Source organism: Fukomys damarensis, unplaced genomic scaffold (genome assembly GCF_012274545.1).
Source record: "Fukomys damarensis isolate Sample0158 unplaced genomic scaffold, DMR_v1.0_HiC HiC_scaffold_23, whole genome shotgun sequence".
Taxonomy (NCBI): Eukaryota; Metazoa; Chordata; class Mammalia; order Rodentia; family Bathyergidae; genus Fukomys; species Fukomys damarensis.
The window spans coordinates 8,581,798-8,604,579 of record NW_022900935.1 but is presented as its reverse complement, the minus strand read 5'-3'; the positions used below and the strand labels follow the sequence as shown (position 1 = coordinate 8,604,579).

The 22,782-nt window shown below is 38.6% G+C and overlaps 1 protein-coding gene across 3 annotated transcripts in view; it reads right to left on the bottom strand.

Annotated features, from left to right (window-relative positions):
• Window positions 1-22,782, bottom strand: part of Nfyc (nuclear transcription factor Y subunit gamma) — a 65,107-nt gene that overhangs the window by 30,464 nt on the left and 11,861 nt on the right. Inside the window, exon 1 of one of the 3 annotated variants that reach the window (XM_010625930.3) lies at window positions 20,911-21,147. The exons of the other annotated variants lie outside the window; for them this stretch is intronic. The gene's annotated coding sequence lies outside the window, so the exon portion shown is untranslated. Of the gene's footprint in view, window positions 1-20,910; window positions 21,148-22,782 lie in introns of those variants that run through there. 3 annotated transcript variants of the gene reach the window in all.

The window sequence follows — 22,782 nt, the reverse complement described above, 5'->3', positions numbered from 1 at the left end:
TTTACAGATAGTTTAAAACAAAAGATAAATAACTATGATATTACTGATTCAGAACCTCATTTGGTCAAGTGCTTTGTGATGGAGTAAGGAAGTTGACTACAGATTCCTCATATTAGCTGTAACTGAAGACAATATTATAATGACAAAGATTTACAGGAGGAAAGTAAAAAAGTTCCAGATGGTTTAAATGCTTACCTGACAAATAGTTAATGAAAGAAACCATATAATTAAGCACAAAGAACAAAAAACCAAGTGATCTCCTAAGAATTTCTATTCCAGGAGATTATGTGAAAAGGTTTAACACGTCAGTGACAGGATGCTGACACTTATGAAAATCATTCTGAGTGACTGGAAGAGGAGCACCAAAGCCACTCTCCACTGACAGGGTGCAATAAAGGCCAATAAATGCAGGGTAGCCAGCCAGTGTGTGTGTCTCTCTCCCTCCCTCCCTCCCTTTTCCCTGTAAAGAAAATGATGAGAGGAAAGAAATGGAAGGAAAACAGGAATATAATCTTCAAAGCAGATTTCACTCTGGTGTAATGACATTACTGGATGATGATGTAATGGGAAAAGGTTTGGAGCCAATTTCTAGTGATGAAGGACTATAAACAGCTCTCTATAAGCAACAGGACTTTTAACTACTGGGAAACAATACAACCTTGGGAGTGGAAGGAGTTAAAGGGGGTGTTGAATCACAGGTGGAGCTGACTAGATAAAATCTTGAGGTCTAAATAACTCAGAGATCCACACAACTCAGTTCCCATGATGTCCTCACTTATCTCCACACGCACATTGCCTATATACTATTTTAGATGTATCCAGAGCAAAGAAATTAGAGAATTTAATAATCTATTTTTATTAATAGTCTCCTGTGGGGTATTCATTAACAATGAAGACAGTGAAACTCACTTATTTTAAATGGGCAATTAAAAAAGTCTTTCTGGAAATGAAAATAATTATTGGGCTGGGCATAAAGCTCAGCGGCATCACACGTGCCTGGCAAGTGCAAGGTCCTGAGTCCAATCTCTGGTACAGCAAAACAAACAAACAAACAAACAAACCTCAAAGGAAGTTATCCTTTTATGGCCAAGAATCTATGGACAGGCATGATGTTACCTACCATGCAAATTGCTACACAGTCAAAGGAGGAAGCTGCATGGCTGCCAAGGACATCTTTCTAATGCTTGCAAATGACAGGTTTAGTTGGAGTGCAAACGTATGTGAGTTTTATAAGTTTGGTATCAGGGTTTAGCTGTCCTCTAATTTTCCCCCTAAATACATTACAAAGGCACACCAAAATTCAGGCAGATGTGGCGGCACATGTCCATAGTCTTAGCACCTGGGAAGCTAGGAAAAGAGGACCATGAATTTGAGACCACCTTGAGCTACATAGCAAGTTCCAGGCCAGCCTGGATTACACAGCAAGATCTTGTATCACACAGATTAAGCACTTGTGTAACTATCTGTGCAGCGTACTTTCAAATTTTGAACTGCCCCCACTATGGACACACTTGCATGATTAGTCTCCCAAACATCTGTGTAATCAATCAATAGATCATGAAAGAATCTTTGCCCAGCTCAAAGCCACACCTTGTTGTACTGGGAGCTGCAAACAAAACAGAAGTTATCAAATAGTTCAAGAACTGAAAGTATATTAAAGGTTAAGTTTTTGGGCCAGGGATATAGCTCAATGGTAGAGCACTTGTCTACCTATGTGAGACCCTGGGTTCAATCCCCAGAACAGGAAGGGGCAAGAATATTAAGCTAAAGGGACGGGAGCATTGAGTTTTCAACTTGAGGAGCCTATCTGCATTAGAGAATTACAAATGGAGCCAGGCATGGTGGCACATGCCTATAATCCCAGGGCTCTGGAGGTGACGTCAGGAGGACTGCCAAGTTTAAGCCCAGCCTGGGCAATTTAGTGAGACTCTGTCTCAAAACAGGCTTAAAACAAAAACCTTAAGGGTCAGTGGTGGCGAACCTATGGCATGTGTACACCACAGTGAGCAGTTTGTATCACTGAAAGCTCTAAAATGTTTGCCATCACTGCCTTAGGTTCAATAATCATTACTAGAAAAAAAAATCACAAATGGATAAAAGCCAAAAAAAAAAAAAAAAAAGTCAATAATAAGGTCCCTTATGTAGTTCACAGCAGCAGAAGTTTTAGCACCAAAGAGAGCTGAAGACAACCAGCCCACCCCTCTTTTCAACTTTTACAAAATACAAGACTCACCACTTCTTTTCCATCTCTGTCCCACCATCCGTCACAGCTCTACCTTAAGTGGTCATCCAGCCTCAATCTGAGTTCCTGCCACTTCAGTTAGGGGAACTGGTAAGGCATTCTTTTCCATCTTTGGACAGCTCTAACTGTTCTTTACATTAAAGTTAAATTTATAAGCAATGTTCCATCTGAGTTTTGGATCTGAGTTTCAGCCTTTATGATTTTTCCATCTAACTGGTTTTTATACATTCCTGACTTCAAAAGACAAAGGAACTCACCCTGTTTATGACACCAGATCCTCTCTCTCTCTCTCAAAAAGAAAAAAAAAAAGTTTTAGAGCATGTCTTCTAGTACCTTTGTGGAGATAATCAATAATACCTCTTAGGAAGACATGAGTTATTACTGTAAATTCTAGGAAAAGGTGAGTAACTATTAAAAAGGTTTTCTCTACAGCAGATCCATTCTTTGCATAGTGCTTTACAAATTGAGATGACACCTCAAGTAATACATTTTGTGAAAGATAAATTAGTGTTCTCGATATTTTCTCACTAAGTCATGATTTAACATTAAAGTAATAAAGCCCAAATGTAAGCAAAGTAATTTTGCTGGCCAAATACCCCAACAAGTTAACCTTCATTATACTTTCAGTTGTTGAACTATTTGATAACTTCTTTGCTTGCAGCTCCCACTACAAAGTGCGGCTTTGAGGTGGGCCACTTTAACCATTCCCCCTTATGTTAATGATTCTGACAGTGATGGCAAAGTAGCCCACCTACAACATTCAGGGTTCATCTGTGTGGTAAGAGAAAACATGCAATTTATTCTAGGACTCTTTTCATTCCATCTTAAGTCACTATCTCTTTCACTGGATAGAGCTATTTATATAAATTTGACAAAGACAAAACTGTTTTAAAACCAAGCCACATTATCTTAGATCACTCTTATGAAAAATGCAACATAGAATTTCCCAGATTTAATTCATTATTAATATTCAATTTACTATTCATATTCATTAATTACTTTATAAATAGAGACTGCTTGTATTAACTGTTTAATATAGACTCAGGGATGAGCTGAATTACTAAATGATTACTGCTAAAAGTAACTCAACTCCCAGTATCTATTAATATACTGTACCTGGTTTTATGTTTTTTTGAAAGATTGCTTTCCAAAGATAGAAAAGAATTAAAGTCCATCATGAAAAGGTTGTTTCTCTGATGTTCAACTATAATTTTCCTAAAAAGTTTCCTTTAAATAGCCTCAACTGGAAGTTGTCCCTCCTTCTTGTAACCCTTCAGTCCTAGATCTGTAACTCCCTTTCTTCACTCACACATTTCTTTGTATGATCATTAATTTGGTGTACAAACTCCTTAAGGGTATTATCTGAGTGTGAGTCATCTCTGGATCCCTCATAGAATCTAGCACACAGTCTGATAACTACTCCTGAGTGAGGACAAGTCAGTGGGTACAGTGTCTGAGAAAAAGGACAGCTTAGAGCGTGACCCTGAAGGAGACTTGCTGGGATTGCCTAACCAATCAAAGGAAATCATTACACAAGCTGTTCTAGGACACTCAGAATAAAGAGACTGAGTCTTTAAAGCAAGAAGGTCTACAATCAGAAATCTGCCTGAAGGTGACTTACTGAAGTGAACTTATGATAAAAAGGATGACAGAAATAAAGACAGACACCACACACACACACCCTGGAAATTGTAAGGCAAACTAAAAGATAGGAAACACTGGTAACTTTTGAAAGTCAGGACCTTTTCAAAAAGGTAACCAGGGGGCCAGGGATTTAGTTCAGTGGTTCTGTTGCATGCCTCTCACAAGCACAAGGTCCTGAGTTCAAGCCCTGTTAGCAAAAAAAAAAAAAAGGTAACCAGGGTAGATGAGCAGTTTGAAAAATTCATGACGACGGGTTAAGCAGGAAGAGGGGAGCAAACACCTCTTTGTGTCTGACCATCTACCAGCCAGAGGAAAAGAAAATCATGAAGAAAGTAAGATATTTCAACCAGACCACTTGAGGGTAGGCAATCTAACTATTCATATTAATACACACTAATCAGTTACTACTTTTCATTATTGAAGAAAAAAAAAAAAGAGACCTAAGCAGTTTTAAAACACCCAAAACCAGAATGCTCCTGTTTTAAGATTTCTTGACAAGGCATCATGCTCACCAAAATTTTCCTTCTATATATGTCTGTACATAAAACAGCATGTATCAAAATGACCAACCTCATAAAATACAAAGAAATTTAAGGATATTTACTGTAATATTTAACCCAGTTTCCCAAACTCTCTACCTTTAGGCTTAGCTTTCTATCCCTTTGCATATCCCACTTTGTATGCCAAAGTCTTCTATTAATATGCCTAAACCTACAGTACAGCTCTTTGAAGTAACTAAAACCAAATACTGTAAATGTTTTTAGAAGATACCAAAAACCCCTAATTATCACAGCACCTGTTAAAGGAAAAATTACCGTAGACTACTTCCTTAAAATAAAGTTCAATTTTACACCAACATGGCTTTCTACTAAAGTATGAGAACTGATCTACACAGGGTCTCAAATTCTACCTAAAAATAATGTTCTGTTAAACATAAACTAATCTGAGCCCAGCACTGACTGAGAAGCAACTCTAAACGCTGGTGTCATCAGTCTCTCTTAATATTCCCCAATCTACCTTGCAAAGTTGCAAGTGTGTAGGGCTTTTGGGCTGGGTGTGTCACCAGCCATTCCTGCGTGTCTCCAACTCAATATACAGCAACATGTTCGGTCCCAGTTGTCAAAGTACCTATCTCTTTTTGCTCCCTTTTATGATTCACACTTGATCATGTCTTCCTCTGCCACTGTTACAAGTATTTTGCATTTCAGTACTGCTCAGGCAGTCACTGAAGTTACTAGCTTCAGGTTTCTTCTTTTAAATCAACTAAAACTGCTGGGATATTATACTTTAAATGATGCATGAAAGATAAAGTGAAAGGATGAAAGTCTTGTTTTGTTTTGCAGTACCAGGGATCAAACTCAGGACTTGCCACTTGCCAGGCAGGTGCAGCGCCACTGAGCAACATCCCTGGCCCAGGACAAATGTTAGTATGAATAAATGGATGCAAAGCAAGAGGGTGGAATTTAAGTTAATTTGTGCATGCTGTTTGAGACAGTCTTATAAACCACAAAGAAAAATCAAAACTAAATTTGAGGATTGAGACTTTCAAAAGAATTCTAAAAATAATTTGGTTCTCATGTTTATGGATGAAATCTTAGGGTATACGTCATCATCAGTTACAACAGCTAGAAGGCATTTCAAGCCTTAAATTCCCCATAACAAAACCATTTCAAACTGACAATTTCAGAAGAAACAAAGTAACACTGCTCTGGAAATTAAAAGATCTGTATTTGTGTAATGCCTACTGCTAACTAGCTGGTGGCCTTGGGCCAGTCACTCCACTAAGCCACTTGAGGAACACTGTACCCTGAACACATCAGAGGACTCTCTGGTGACCTAGTAGGAAAGTCCTACACACTTTCTACCTGAGGATGCAATCCATGAATTAATAACAAGGGAAGAGGGCTCAATGGTCTTTGTTCAAGCTCATTTAAGGCTTTTACTTATGAAAGCGTTAAGTCTAGTGTCAGATGCCTTCCTAAACTCTAGTCTAACCCTCCAGTGGGTGGGTATCAGCTCACACAGGTGGGTACTTTTGTAGTTTAACATTTTCCAACTCTGATTAAAGCCAAGTTCAGTGTGTGAGGGCTTAACTGTCTCTACGTTCATGAGACTAGTATAAAGCTGCCTTTCAAAATTCCTACTGGATAACTATACTTCAAAAGACTGAGTTGGAACTAACTGGCTACACACTGTTCTCCTTAAAGATCTGTCCACACAACGTATTTTTTTTTCCCCCACTGTGCACATGATTTTATTTTTTCTCAATGAGTTTATGGGTACATTTTAGGTACACAGTACAGTTACATGCATCACTGGGATCTTGGACCTTTACATGACAGGTCTTGGTTCTCATTTTCCCCCGACACAATATATTTTCACCTGGCAACAGAACCACTTCTTCAAATGTGTCTGCTTGTTATCTACTATATTATAATCTCGGAAAAGGGCCAGATATGATACAATGAGGAAAAAAATGAAGTCTAATACTGTGTAGATGTAACACAATGAGAAAAATTAAGGCACAGCAACTGGTATAAACAAAGCAATACAAAGACATGAACTGAACATTTTAAGAATTGCTTGTTGAATAGAAAATGGTATGAAGCTGAATGTGGTGGTGGACACCTGTAATCCCAGCTCCTCAGGAGGCCGAAGCAGGAGGATGGCAAGTTTAAGGCCAGACTGGGCAATTTAGTGAGACCTTCTCTCAAAAATAAAATAAAAACAAATGGGGACACAGCTCAGTGGTAGAGTGCTTGCTGAGCATGCACTTAGGGGGTCTTAGTTCAAACCCCCAGGAAGGGAAGAGAAAAGGGGAAGAGTATATATACATCTTATATCGCACACTTTCTCCCTCATTCTTTCATGAATGGACAGCAATATAACTGTCAATACTGTAAAAGACCCAAATATTCAGTGAGGTATTCTAAAACACGCGTCCAAAAACTACACACAAGATAAATGTGGCCCATGTTGTTTTTATAAATGAAGTTTCCTCAAAGATAGCAAATGCAGTTTATGTTGTTACAACATACACCATGTGAACTCTAAAACCTAAAATATGTTCTAGCCTTTTAAAGTAAATGGGTCAGATAGTATTTAGAACCTTGTCAGATATTTTATTTAGCCTATATTTACTGATGGGGAAACTGAGCACCAGAGGTTGAAAAGCATGACTAGATCACCTAACTACTGTCTTGTGTGGCTCCTTGGCCTCCCTCATGTGTTCAGTCTTCTAAGTAAGCTGGACCAGCCCCTTCTTCCCCACAAAAACGCGTAGATCTTAACTTCTTTGACCTTCCAGCCTAAGGACAATAGTATGGTTTTCAGGAAAAACGGAGAGTAACTGGTTTTTCAGGCTCTGAGACTGAAAGGGAATTCTGACATGACTTAGAGATACAAATAAGGGCCTGTGGCCTAAATTAAATGGTTTCCTAGAACAAAAAGCCATTTTGCTTCATGAGTCCCCTTTGAGATTTACAAGTAACTTCTTGCCCAGTTTCTAGAAGGATCCTGTGTGGAAGTGTCATTCTGAAGAACATTTCAAAGGTGAAACTTCAGACCTTTAAAATTTATAAACTTAGCCGGGTGTGGTGGCGCACACCTGTAATCTCAGCACTTGCGAGGCTGAGGCGGGAGGATCGCTGTGAGTTCGAGACCAGCCTGGGCTACATAGTGAGTTCCTGGTCAGACTCAACTACATAGTAAGACCCTGTCTCAAAAAACAAAGCAAACAAAAAAAATTTATAAAATTTTTGTCACACAAATTACCTTCAGTTGGTCTTCATTTAACTCAATGATAAATTTATTATTGTCACTTCAATTTATAAATAAGGTTGAGGACTAGGTACCTTAATTTACTTGCTTAAGGTCATAATACAATAAACAGTAGAGTCAGCAATATAAAACCTCTAGAATTCTATTCTGTATTTAGTACAGCTTGTTCATTCTCACTTCCTGCACTGTTTTAGGTATGTGTATATTCAAAGTGTTCCAAAGGATGAGCAGTCTCAGTTTGGATCACTGACTCAAATCTTTGACTAAAAAGATTATTTTTATTCACTCCTCCCAACACCCCTTGGCACCCTGCCATCTCCTATCATAAGCATCTTTCTTTCATTTCTGCACGGTCTCTTCCCATGCTGTCACTCTTTTCATTAATCCTTTTTTCCCTTTGCATACCTTTAGGCAGGTCAGCAACATCTATGAATAATCAGCTGTGAACAGTGGGGGGCAGTAAAGTGCAAGAAAATAAAGAAGCTACAGTATTGGACCTGACACTGTACTCTCTGGGTAACTTGCTACATATGTTTATGATCTTGGGCAAATCAGTAAACTTCTTAGGGTCACTATTCACCAGCAGCAACATATAAACAGGAACATACATGTTGAGGGAAGGCCTCAAAAAACCCCACTGAGCTTCAAATAAATGCCAGAGGGCATCACATCAACACTGCTCAGAGCTGGACAAGAGATCTTTTCTGGACCTGAACAATCCCAGTGCAGCCCTAAACTAAAGGACCAACTCCTTTTAGGTACTATAGCAAGTAGTCTATCTAATGAACTTCTTTTCTCTCGTTTAGATTACTAGTTTTTACTGTTTCCTTTAAAAGCCCCTTTAGGGGGTATGCTTATCAACCCAGCACTTCAAGCCTGAGGCAGGAAGATCTCGAGTTCAAGGCCAGCCTGAACTACACAGCGAGACCCTGTCTCAACACCACCCCCCAAGCCCTTTCAGATGAATGTATAAATTTAAATAAAGGTCATCTCCTCTTTTACAAACATGAAGTAATTTTAATTCTGAAATAATTTTAAAAGCGCTTCAAGCTACTAAGTTTCAAATAAGCAAAAAACCAAAGCTGAAAATAAACTAAGAATGATCCAAATTTAAATCCCTCAGAATGTCAATGACCAGTCAATACACAGGTTTTTCCTGTAGACTGATTTAAAACATTTAAATTCTTAGAGCATGTCTTTTTTGACATATCAGACTTCTGTAAGTTAGAAGTATGTATTTATTTTGCCTTTTGGAAGGAATGAAACTTGGGAGTCCAGCGTAGCTCCTCACCCTGCTGTCCTATCCGGTTCCACCACCCAAAAAAAGATTCTGTTTGGAGCTCTGAAGAGAGCTCTGGCTGGTTCCACCTCTTCAAGATCCTGAAGTAAAGGAAACATATTCTGGAAAGCAAGAATTTTTTTCTTTGGTTTTATTGAAATAGGGTCTCACTATGGAGTTGAGACTGACCTGGAACTCACTGTGTAGCCCAGGCTAGTCTCGAACTCACGGCAATCCTCCTGCCTCAGCCTCCCAAGTGCTGGGATTACAGGCGCGTGTCACCACGCCTGGCTGAAAGCAAGAATTTTTTAGAATATCTCATGGATTATAACCAATGTTTACGGGGTTTAAGGGGATACCACTAGTAAAAAAAAAAAAAAAAACCTACCTTTACAGTAAAAACTGTAAGAAAATTAAATTAAATATATATATTCAGTAAATAAATATATTTTCTCCCCCAAGAAATCATTCCTGGCACACAAACACATCTATTTCTATAAGTAGCATTTTCAGACTAGTTTGTGTGGCATATTATTATTGTTACTGTTTTTTTGAGACAGGCTCTCACCATATAGTTGAGACTGACCTGGAACTAACTCACTGTGTATCCCAGGCTGGTCTCAAACTCACAGCGATCCTCCTGCCTCAGCCTCCTAAGTGCTGGGATTACAGGTGTGCGCCACCATGCCCAGCTGCATATTATTTTTTTTAACCTAATATTTCCACTCTATTTTCTCTCCAGTCCTTGCTTGTCCTTGTTTCTAGCACACCCTCAAGGCAAATATGCCCTGAACATGGTAGGGATTCAACACACATCTACTGAATGATCAAACACCAGCAGCTCAAGAATTATTTTAAGACTTTAAGTATCACTGTGCCCACTCAAGTCTTTTCTTTGAAATCTTTATACAGGGACAGTCCTTAAGCACTTGTGTTCAATGTACAGCAATCTCTGCAATGATCCAATGGAAGGGGCAAGACTGGGGATGCCGAGAAACTTGTTCTACTTTAGAAAATGAAGCACAAATACAGACAACTACTTAATCATAGGCTCCACTGGAAAACAGAAGACTGCTAGTTAATCAGTCTAAAAACTGTGGGGAAGCAGAAAATTCTCAATTAAAAACTTGAAGGATGTTGTAAGAATATCAATATGAGGTTGGCTGTATTGATTTGGCTGCATAGCTTCTGCTGACTCAGATATACTGCGAATTGTGCCCTCTGCTTGGTGTCTTTCATCATTGATTTAAATGCTTAAGGAGTGTGTGTGTGGGGGGGAGACACCAATCTCTAAGCCAATTAAATCCTAAATCGTCTACCTCCACGTAGACAGTGGTCAGGAATTGAAAACGTCAAGACCACTTCAAGAGTACAGGGTAACTGTGACGGTTATGTTAATCCTTCACATACTTGACACTTGTACATACTTTACATATTAAAGTAGCTTAATATTTCATTTTTTTTCTCACAAACACATGACAGTGCAGGTACAAATCTCATCTGACAGACACTTCACGCAGGTAGACCGGAGGACTTGGCCAAGGCCACAGGACAAGTATACACCAGTGCTTGAATTAGAACCCATGTTTCCTGATTCTCAGTTCTATGTTCTTTTACTTAATATTCCCCTCCTACTTTAGAATGGCTAATCCAATAGAAGACCAAATACCTAAGAACCTATAAATCTGTCAAGCTTTTTTAATTTTCCTGATCATTCTCCTGAAAAAAGGTACTCCAAAATTCCAAGATGCCAGATTCTAACACATTTCAAGGTAGAAAGCTTTCAATTTAACTTTCAGTTTCTTAGTGGGACATGGTGACAAAAGCCTGTGATCTGAGTACTTGGGAGGCTGAAGCAGGAGGAGCACCACCACTCTGAGGCCTGCCTGGGCTACATAGCGAGCTCAAAGCACAACCCTGTCTCAAAAGAAAAAAAAAAGTTTCAGGTTCCTCCAAATAGTGGGACTACATCACCAAATTCCCAACCAAGAGATGAGATGAAAGGCCTTATAGGCCCAGTTCACATTCCAAGGGCCTGGTGAACTTTCACTACAGTCTAGATCAGCCTGAGACACTTATAGAAGGAATCATCTGACTAAATTCTATGCAATGTTTCAAAATTATAACTACTGCTACACCGAGAACATGGCGATTTTAATTACTCAATCATCACTCCAAGATACCAAAAATCCTTTGTTTTAACTACTTCACTAGGGGTAAAGCAAGGATTATAAATCACAGGAAATTTTAAACTGATTAAGAACACCATGACAGGGCCAGGGATTTAGCTCAGTGATGCCGCCACCTGACGCACAAGAGCAAGGTCCCAAGTTTGATCTCTGGTACCCAAAAAAAGAACACCATGACTCATCTAAAACTACTAATCTCTGTGGTTCAAGTAAGAAATCCAAACCCAGGAGCTGTTGAATATACACCATAGAATATGCAAACTCCTAACACAACTGTATGTACCTACTCTACAAAAATTCTTTAACTATCTATTTGATCTTAAATCTTATATTTGTGAATTTAGGGTTCACAACACTCAGTTTTCAAATACTGGCAATGCTCAATATCTATTTACATAATGCTTTGTTCTGAAAATGGCTGTAATCCCTTGTGGGGAGGGGATATTAAACTCAGGGCTTCACAATGAGCTACTTCCCTGGTCCTTTTAAAAATTTTTAATTATAAGACAGGATCTTGCTGAACTACCTAAGTTGCTTAAGCTAATCCAACTTGTGATCTTCCTGTCTCACCCTCTCAGAGTGGTAGCCATTACTGATGTGCACCACCACACCCCATGTGTAATCACCTTTTTTGGACAAAACTTTACAAGAACTCTGGGAAAATTCTTTTCTTTTTTAATGTATGCCTTTTGATGGAGAAGCAAGCACAGGAAAAAAAAAGTGAGAGGAGGAATTAGTCCCATAAAACATACAAGCACTTATAGACTGTTTTCCAATGCTTAATAACAAGTGCAAATAAAGCTTGTGTCCTTAGGCTCTGCCTGATTCTCATCCACTAAATGGGAATGATGATCTTCTCCTACCCATATTAAGTAGGTAACAAATAAGAGAATGAGTTATAAATCACTTCATTAGCCATAAAGTACAATGCTCCATATACTATTACCTAGTTTAACTATCTTCAAGGGTAGCTGTATGGGCATTTTGCCAGTTAATTACCAGAAGTAAAATAATCATGGGGTTCAGGATATAAATAACCAAGTGAAATGTCTGGAAATTTTCCACCATTTCTCTAGTGAAAAGTTTCTTACTGCCTTTATTTTAGAATGAGGATAATATACTTAGCCTAGAAACTAAATATAGGTGCCTCATATTGAAAAATTCTGCTAAATCCTACAGATGAGTCTGGTCACACTCCTAGTAATTGTGTGTGCTGTTCATTGGCATCACCATGATCATGTGGCTATAAATTACTTGTTAAGCAAATTTTGCCAAATTCCTACACGAGTATTTTTGGTTGGCTTCACACGGGATGCTTCCACGTGAGACTTTACAAAGCTAACAAGAATAAGACCGAGTCCAATGTAACTCAGAAATCTAGGCTTTGCACTGGGATGGAGGTACAAAGGAACTACTGAATAAGATCTCAAGCAAACATCTGTATGTCTTCACAGTGAGTGAAAGCCACCAAGGTCTAAGGTAACATTTCTAAACTTACATGTCAAACCACAATGAAAAACATTAGTATTAGCTTCTTGCATATTTAGCCTGTGAACTGATACCGACACCCTCACTCAAGACTGTATCATGCACACATAGTATTCTACATCCTGAAGATGTGAGCTAATAATAACAACTTTATCTTGTGCATACCTAGAAAAAGAGACGTATTTTTTCTTGTTTTAAACTAATAAAAACAAGGAGTAAAGAATACGACTTCCACGTGGAAGCTGCCCCCTCAGATAAGAGGTGTGCAATAAAAATCCTTCAACCGCAGTGATCTAGAAGACTCCATTGTGCTTGTTTCTGAATTTCTCAACATGAGGGTCCGACCTTTTCTGCTTCCATCTTTGATACTGAGCTTTTGTCATCGCTCCGTTCTCTTCCTTAGTCCTTCCTAGCTGGCTTCCCAGTTCAGCTATCATCTCCATGAGTTTCAATTCCAAATGTAGATCAGCATTTCGATATTTCTCCAAACTCCAGTCCTGAATGTACAAACTGTCTGCTAGATATCTCCAACTGGAAAGCTATTCAGACTGAAATTTCCTGTACCCAAACTCAAATCTATCTTCTTTCCTCAAACCTGCTCCTTATAACTTTTGTTCCTGTGTGCCAGTAACATCCTTCCGGCTCTGTTCCTCAATTCTAATCAACTGCTAAATTCTATAATAACTTTCTAACAGTGTCCATTCCCTGACCTTTCTTTATATTGCCACTATCTCTGTCCAGGTCCTCATCACCTCTGTGTAATAATAAAAATGACAATGATGATGACAATAACTAATACCATTTAGCAATTATTGCGTCAGGTCCTGCTCTTGCTACTTTTGTAACCTTCCACAATCCTATGAGGGTTGTAAAACTTAAGCATGGGAACTGACTATACTGTTCAATGTCTGGTGTCCTTGATTCAAATTCATTTTCATAAACATATGTAACCAATCTTGCAAAAAGCACAGCTCTGAACAAGCCGTGTCAACCTACTACCATAAGTCTTCCACAGTCACCAATGTCAATTAGAGGGTGTTCACATTTCTTAGCCTGGCAGTCAAGGTTCTCCATCATCTGATCCCAACTTCTTGAGATTTCTATTATCATTCTTTTCTTTTCCTTTCTTCTTCTTCTTTTTTTTTCCTTTTTTTCTCTTTTTTTTTTTTTTTTCTTTTTTTTTTTTTTTTTTTTTTTTTTTTTTTGAGACAGCATCTTGCTATATAGTTCAGGCTGGCCTGAAACTTGCAAATGATCCTCCTGCCTCAGCCTCTCGAGTGCTGAGATTATAGGCATGAGCTACAACACCCAGCTATCATTCCTTTCTGTCTTTAACTCATCTCCTTATGCTCTAAGCAAAGTGGCCCATTTTTGGCTGTTGTTAGTACAAGGTCCACTTAAAAAGGGTACTAGGGATCGAACCCAGAGCCCTCACACTGAGTTCCATTCCTACATCTCCAGCCCTTTTTAATATTTTATTTTGAGACTAAACTGTTTAGTCTCCCTAACTGGATTTGTAATCCTGCTCTGGTCTCCCCAGAGTGCTCAGGACTGCAAGCATGTGCAACTAATCACACCTGGTTCGAGCTGCACTGGGTGACTCATGACCTTGCTCTTCTGTTCCCCAGGTCAGGAATATCTTTGTTCCTACAACCCTAAGACTAATACCCAGTGAGTACCTTCTTTCATTCCTAAACCAAGGTTTCCCCTGGATGTTCCCCTGGATTCTGTGTTCTTTCCCCCATCAGTTTCTCATACTTGCTATACATCATCTCCTCTAACATACTGTTAAACCCTGAGTAAAATTTTTACAGGTATACATTTTTAACATTTCCACAAAAAAAGACAAGCATGCACACCAAATTGGTAAAAGGAAGTGTAAAACATCCAAATTTAAGATTTTTTTCAAAGGTAAGAGCTTTAAATCTTAGATAAAAAGGAAAGTTAAATCTTGACATTTCTAGTCAAGCAGGTCTTTCCTTTAGTTTTTCTACGTAACTGAAAGATATGGATCAGAATGATACTAGTTCCAAGAAAAAAGGATAACCAAGTGAATCAGCACTGCAGCTTGCTGTGGTGTTATTCTAGCCTTCTTTCTTTCTTTGAACAAAGGAACACAAGGTCACAGACTATGTTATCCCATTTTAAAGTTAAACATTTACAAGGTATTTTTTTTTCTTTAGTTCTTCCTTTACATTGGAATTTTTTTCTTTTTTTTTTTTTTTCTTTTTTGTTTTTTGAGACAGGGTTTCACTATATAGTTGAGACTGACCTGGAACTCACTATGTAGCTCAGGCTGGTCTCGAACTCACAGCAATCCTCTTGCCTCAGCCTCTGAGTGGTAGGATTACAGGCATGTGCCACCATGCCCGGCTAAATTTAACTTGCTTTTTGTCACATACATTACTTCTAAGTGTAGAAACCAAGCCCACAGACACATTATTGCTGTCATAGGTTTTTTTTTTTTTTTTTTTTTTTTTGGTACCTGGGATTGAATTCAGGACCTTGCGCTTATGAGGCAGGCCGCAGAACCACTGAGCTAAATCCTCAGCTACACTGGAATTTAATTTCACTTCTTCACTACAGGATGCTAAACTAGAATTTATATTAATCTGAGTAGTGAAAAACTTTTGGTCCATTACTAAACTGTGGGCTCAGATGCTGGGATGCCAGTAGGAGAAGATAAGGGTGATAACACAAAATCTGACCAAGTACTAAAGAGCTGAGCCCAACACTGAAGCAGCAAAAAAGAACAGATTAGCAGGGCCAGGGATTTAGCTCAGTGGTTCTGATGCCTGCCTCTCACACTCAAGTTCCTGAGTCTGAACCCTGGTACTGCAGAAACAGAAAAAAAAAAAAAAAAAACTAAGCAAACAGTGTTGGTGCACGCCTGTAATCCTAGCACTCTAAGAGGCTGAAACAAAAGGATCATGAGTTCCAGCCCAGCCCAGGCAACTAAGCGAGAACTGTCCAAAATTTAAAGCAGGAGGGGGAACATCTAAACTTCTGTGTAATGTATATACTATCCAGCTGCATCTAATTTTCAATCATAGTACATTTCAAGTCTTAAATATTATATAAGTTACATAATTCAATTTCTCATTCTAGGGTGAAGGGAGGGCAGGGGAATGGGGAAAAATAAGAACCAAGATATATCATGTAAAGGTATAAGATCCCAAAGACGAATGTAACTGAACTGTATACCTAAAAAGTACTAATAAACTTAATGAAAAAAATTATCATTCTTTCACTAAGCTGGAACTTTTGCTCAAATATATGAAGGTGATAGGAAAAATTTTTTAAATTAAAAAAAAATCATGGCCTATTAGACATATATAAAATAAGAAGAAAAAGCTATGACTACCCAAACATACATGACATACTGAAATGATACCATTTTGCCGGTGGGAAAATCTACAACTGACATAGTTAAAATATTGTTTTGGGAATACACAATGATTCCTATTTTAACCATCACAAATGCTTAAAATGACCCTAAGATCTTTATTAAATATAGGCTAGTTTAAGGATTCACTTAAAGAACTAAGCCCTACCTTAAAAGAATTAGCTTGTTCTTGAAGTGTTACTAATTTAAAAAGTAAAAAACACTAACTGGCACGCAGGTGTTTCATTTGTATGCCTTAGTTTACTTCCTTGTGATGCATACAAGTAACCCAGCTCTCAGGGACATCTCAGCCAGGTGGGCACCATTAGCTTCCTAGCTGATCCTCTGTTTCCTGAATAAGCAACTGGCTGAGGCAAGAGATCTTCAAGTCCCAAAAGGGATGCTAAGTCTGCTGCCACAGCTGACATTCTAACCCACAGGTTCCTTGTGGAGACTTATAGACCTCCATCATGGCCTATTTTCTCTGTGTTCCTTCTGTATCCAAATAGAAAACCTGTATGGAGGTACCAAAAAGAAGAAAAGCATAAAAGATAAAAAGTAAAAACACCTAGAGGAATAAAAGCAGCATGCAATGAATTTAAGGAGAATCAAATCTCTTCTCTTTAGACCAGTCACTAAAAAGCTCAAAGACCTTACTAAGTGCATCTAATTTTTCAGGACCTTAATTTATCCAAGCTATAAGAGGTTTACACTCTTTAAATGAGTCCCATGAGCCTAACCCACCAATTTTCAAATTTTATATCTGTAATTATTGACCATGCATAGAAGGAAGAGATTTAATAGAGCAGGAAATTCAAATGGGGCTGGGCAAAAATAATTTGATTCATGAAAGCAACCATGATCAGCTTCAAAAACACTTTTTAAAACATGGGCATGATAGTGCATGCCTATAATTCCATCACTCTGGGAGGCTGAGGCAGGAGGAGCACAAGTTTGAACCCAGCTTGGGTAACTTAAGGACTTAATAATGCCCTTTCTCAAAATATAAAATTTAAAAAAGGGTTGGGGGATGTAGCTAGGTACAAAGGTTTTGGGTTTGAGCCTCAGTACTGCAGGGGAAAAAAAAAGAATGCATTTGGGTGGGGTGCAGCAGTACACATCTGTAATTCTAGCTACTCTGGAGGCTGAGGCAGGAGGACGGGAAGTTAAAAGGCCAACCCAGGCAACCTAGCAAGACTCTCTCAAAATAAAAAAGGGAGGTTATAGCTCAGTGCTCCAAGAGTTCCATCTCCAGCCCCCCACCCACTCACAAAGGTTTTTATTTGTTGTTACTGAAGCTCTGCCCCCAAGAATATAGCACCTCTCTCTCACCCTCTCCCTCCCTCCCTTCCTTCCCCCGCTTGCAGTACTAGAGATGGAATCCAGCGATGCTCTACCACTGAGCTACCTTCACCTCAGTCCTTTCTAACATTTTCAATTTTAAGACAGGGTCTTGCTGAATCATCCACACTGAGCATGAATTTGAAATTCTCCTGCCTCAGCCTCTCTAGCAGCTATCATTAGAAGTATAAACTACCACATTCAGCTAATCACAACAGGAGAGCTCATCTTGTTTTAGGAACAAAAAGCCCACTGTGATGTTTGCTGTTCTCAAACGTATAAAACCTGAATTTTATTTGGAGATGATACACAGAAAGGAGGCACATCAATGCTGACTGACCATACCTAAGAAGTGACTTAATGGGACAGGAAATCAAATAGATCACAAAATATGGGGGTCTCCTAAAATTACAGTAACTGTAGGCCTGTATGATGATGTGAAAGAAATTCCCATGGGTTTCCACTATTTACATTAAAAAAAGTATTTTATAGTAAGAATCAACTGTGTGTATTAAAACACAATATTTTAAAGTCTTCATCCCAACATTTACTTGCTTGCTGCCATTCTGCAAGCTGCAACTGCCTCCCAAACTTGAACAGTGACAGAGATCATATGACCACAAAGTAAACCAAAAAATAGCTTTAGTTTACTTTATAAATATTTGGTGCACAAACTAAAAATGTAACCTCTGCTCGTCAACATGGACAACCATTACAACTTACCTGCATTATAGTGAATATATTCTGAATCCAAATCAGAACAGGCTTCCAGTTTTTATTCTGAGGTTCCGAAATCTAATGCTGCTTTTAAAAACAGCATTTTCACTTCATATTATTCTGAGAGCCTCTTAATTTTTGACAAAGGAGTTAATATTCTTTCATAGAACTCTTGATGGATGAAAGTGTTGATGGTCTCAAAGTGTGCATTAAGCAGGTATGTCCTGTCAGCATAAACAGGAACATGCAGGTGAAAGCAGGTGTGTTAGGTTTAAACAAACTACTTTGTGAATTTACTAAAATATTGGCTTTTTTTTTTTTTTTTTTTTTGATGCTATACCTATCTACATAAACACTTACTCTCCCAATTCACTGGGAAGCCAGCTAGGACTTATGCAACAATTCATAATCGGCACTTTGACATACATGATGTCACTCAGGACTCACCACTAAATAAGGTGCTATTCTGAGGCCTGTTTTAAATGTGAGGAAGCTGATACTAAGGGTCTGACTTGCCTAGGATCACAAAGCTGGAGACAGAGCTGAGTGGGAATGGATAATACTTCTCCTAACTTTAAATGGCTTACACTGTGCTGCTTCAAAATATTACCAGAATTTTTTAAAAAAGAAAAAAGCCCAAATCTCAGACTTCATTTAAGCCCCACTCACATACTCCCCCAACCACATTCAGTTTATAGTAAAGCTCTACAAGGCCTTTGCTCTTTCTGGAAATAAAGTTTCCTTCATTTCTCTGAAAACATTTATCTCTAGAGTACTAAATTAGGAAATCATATGTCTGCCATTCAATAGCCATCAGAAAATATCTTAACTTACCAGAGGCTTTGCACAGGCATGCCAATGTATGTTTTTTCAGGGAGTGGGTCAGATTCTCTAAGAGTTTATTATTCTAAAAGGATGAAGAACCTAAGGTAGATATTTAAGCAGCTAAATTCACACGTTTCTCAAGTTAATAGTCTTTATCGCAGCTTCACGCTGTATCCCACCTTCACTTTACCTGCCCTATTCCACGGCTTCTCCAATAGCCAACAGGGTCATTCAGTATCTATTAACTGTTTCTTAAATTATATCAAACCTGGAGCAACTTATAACATATAACCAGTGGCCTGTAAAAATAAATTTAAATTAGAATAATTAGCCCTTATGTAATACTTAACAAATGCTCCTTACTCTTAGGATCTAAATACCCAAAATGAACTTTTTTTTTTTTTTTTTTTTTACCAAAAGCATTCCAATCTCCCAAAAGGAGTTTCACAAACACAACTACTTTGGACTCCTGAAATACCATTCTTCACTAAGAACTCTCTAGATTACAAAGAAGACAAGGTAGCGTGCAAGGAATTCTGAATCTGTTAGGCAGTTCAATCAACTATCATACCAGAAGGATTTAGAATATTTTGCTAGGGGGAGGGAATAGAGTCAAGTGGGAGAAAGAATGAATGCAGCACTATTGTCTTATTGCTTAAAAACTCAGTTTGAATCTGTAAGATTCCTACTAACCACTGGACTTGAACATCAGAAGCAGCCTCTTTTCATCTCAAATAGAGCTTTGCAGTCCAAATCTGTACAAACAAACTTTGTCCTTCAATCTTTCAACTCCTCGGCAGTCTTTCAAGGTCACTTTTCTGAGCAACGACAGAGGCCTGTATTCAGGAACTTTGACTGTTAACTACCACTCTAACTCGAAAAGTCCAAAATGTAAACCCCTAGAGATCTCTCAAGTAAATCCTTCACTCAAGGGGAAGCTAGGGAAGGCAAATCAACACCCTCCAAACTTCTCCTTTAATAGGGCCTGCTCCTTTTCCCTAACCAGAGTGCTGCTGGCTCACTGCTCTACACCGAGTCTGCTGCAGAAATGTTCCAATGACCTTCATTCCATATTTGCAAATAAAAAGAAAACAAAGAACTCCTTTTTAAAATTGGGTGTATTGTAGATCTTAGTGCATGGGATTGAAGATTTCACTATTCACAAGAACTGATTCTTAATGATTAGCAACCTACATTAGCTTCATTTAATTGAAGAGGGAGAAAAATATCAAGGGCAAAAGATATGGTGCCTATTCTCTTAACTTTCCTATTTACAAATAAATTTAGGGTTTTAAACATTTCATACTGAAAATGAATAGCATTTTGCTTAGAATCAAAGCAACACCTGACAAAATGTTTGAAATGGGTGGGAAAAGATTTGCACTTGTCATTGCCAGTATAATGAACAAGAAAGTATGTTTCTAACCAGCATTCTAAGTAAGATGTGAATTTTAAAATAAAGATTGTTATTAAATTAATATTCATTAGAATTTAGAGGCAGACAGATAGATCAAAAAAGTTATGGGAGAATTTCACACTGGCATGTGGGCCCTCACCATTAGAATCTGCATCAGTGCAAATCAAATTTTCAGACAAATTTTAAATAGTAATAGTGTGGCTTCTATCTCTAAAAACACAGATGTCAACAAAGTGCACAGAAATAGAAAAACTCTTAAACAACTCAGATTACTGTATAGGAAAGCTTCAGTGCACTTAAACAAAGGAAAATTATTTGGAAAACAGATAAGTTTACCCAAGGCAAAGAGAAAGTACTCTGCTTCTGTGTGCCCCTGAAAAATGATTAGCCCTTCTTCTTGTACCTTATCTTGTCGATACTCAACTAGGAAGAAATCCTAGCTGAAGTACATGCAAAATCTAAACAGACCAAGGTATTCTAGGTGCACCAAAAGGTATGCATGGAATGTAAAGTGGCCATTTTCTGAAACAGTGCAACTTGTCTACACTCTCTGAAGCTAAACAGTTTCTATCATTTCAACACAAAACAAAGAATTAAACTTACCGGGAACTGCATTAATTTTACATGTAGTTATTTATATCTCCTCGGACTGGGAGAATTTAAGTCACTCCTATCCCTCCCCACCAAAAGGACGGAAGAAACAAAAGCAGCAGGAGATGCAGAAACCTGAGTCTGGAATGTCCACTCCAGTGAAAACCCGAACAGCTGTCCCTCCACCCCCCAACAAACTATTCGCCATTTTTCTTTGTCTTTCAGCTGACCCCTGCCTCAGTGAAAAACTCCGAGGCTCCAATGAAGCCCTACAGCCTCCTTCCACTTTAACAGTCAAAGGCATTCAATCTAGCCTGCTATTTGACACCAAACCTTGCCTCCAGAGCAGTCCCATTGGCTGAGCTGCTTTATCAGCTAAGAACACAAAGCCATGATTGGCTGTTCACGTCATCAGTTACCTCTTTTGTATACTTCCTGTTTTAAAGTTACCTTGAGAAGCAGAACAGGGGTCAAGATTCAGACTTCAAACTACCAGGAATTTAAAAACTGGAAATGCTCAGAAAATATACACAGCAAGTGTACTAAGGCCTCATGTGCTTCCAAAACAGGGTACTGCAAATTTAGAATTGTTTTTAAAAATCAAAGGAAAGGGTTGTTACAGTTCCCACCCAAATGATTTCTTATTGGCTGTCAGAGTTCCATTTAAAAATTTTAAGGTAATTTAACTGATTCTGATTGGTCATCAATGATGTCTGTAAGAGACCGATACTGTATCCTAAGACAGTAAACCAGCTGAGCAATGTGCACCAAGTTGGAAAATTATGACTAATTAACCTTAATTTTCTGTTGAACATTAACACAAGAAAAAGAAAATACAGTGTCTTTAATGGTAATGTGGAGTGTTGCTGATGCCCAAAAGCTAGCTGCAGGACTTCTAAAAGGCATCTGTCATTACTCCATTGTAACTTTAAAAGCAGATTACTATGCGGACAAAACACTTTATTCCAAAACACAAAGTAATCAAAATAGGGAAATTCAATGTATGAAGTTAGTGGCGGGGCAGTGGCATTTCAAAACAGTCTACTGAGCCAGGCACAGTGGTGCACATCTATAATCCCAGCTACTTAGGAGGAGGGGTATCACAAACTCAAGGCCAGCCTGGCAATTTAGAGACCTTGCCTCAAAATACAAAGGGGTAAAGTATGGTACTACATATCTGTAACTCTAAAACGCAAGAGGCTAAGGCAGAAGGACTACAAATTCAGTATCACCCTGGGCTACATACTAAGAAGGGGGGCGGGGGGACGCACTGGTGATGTGGCCCAGTGCTAGTATTTCCCTAGCACATTCGAGTCTACATTCAACTCCCAGTCCCAGAAATAAAGTCTATCAGGAACCCTAGAAGAAAATGTAACCAGAATTGGGGGGAGGTGGCAAAGAAAATGGAACATCAGTGAATACGCTGTTAAAAGCACATGAGCCAGGGATTTAGCTCAGTGGTTCCGGTGCCTTGAAAGCACAAGGACCTGAGTTCGATCCCTGGTACCAAAAAAAAAAGCACACGAAAGCTGGGCATGATGGCACACACCTGTAATCCCATAACTCAGGAGGCTGAGGGGCTGGGGATTTAGCTCAGTGGTTCTGCCGCCTGCCTTGAAAATGCAAGGTCCTGAGTTTGGTCCCTGGTACCAAGGAAAAAAAAAAGAAAGGAAGGAGGCTGAGGCAGGAGGACTGGTTCAAGTTCAAAGCCCATTTGAACTACCTAAGTGAGACCCTGTCTCAAAAAATAAACAAACAAAAAAGGACATTATACTGTAATTTGCTGGATTAGCTAATTTATTTAGGGCAATTACACAACGTTGCTAATTAGCTTTTTTTTTTTTTTTTTTTTTTTTTTTAAAAAGGGTCTCCTTTTGTTTAGAC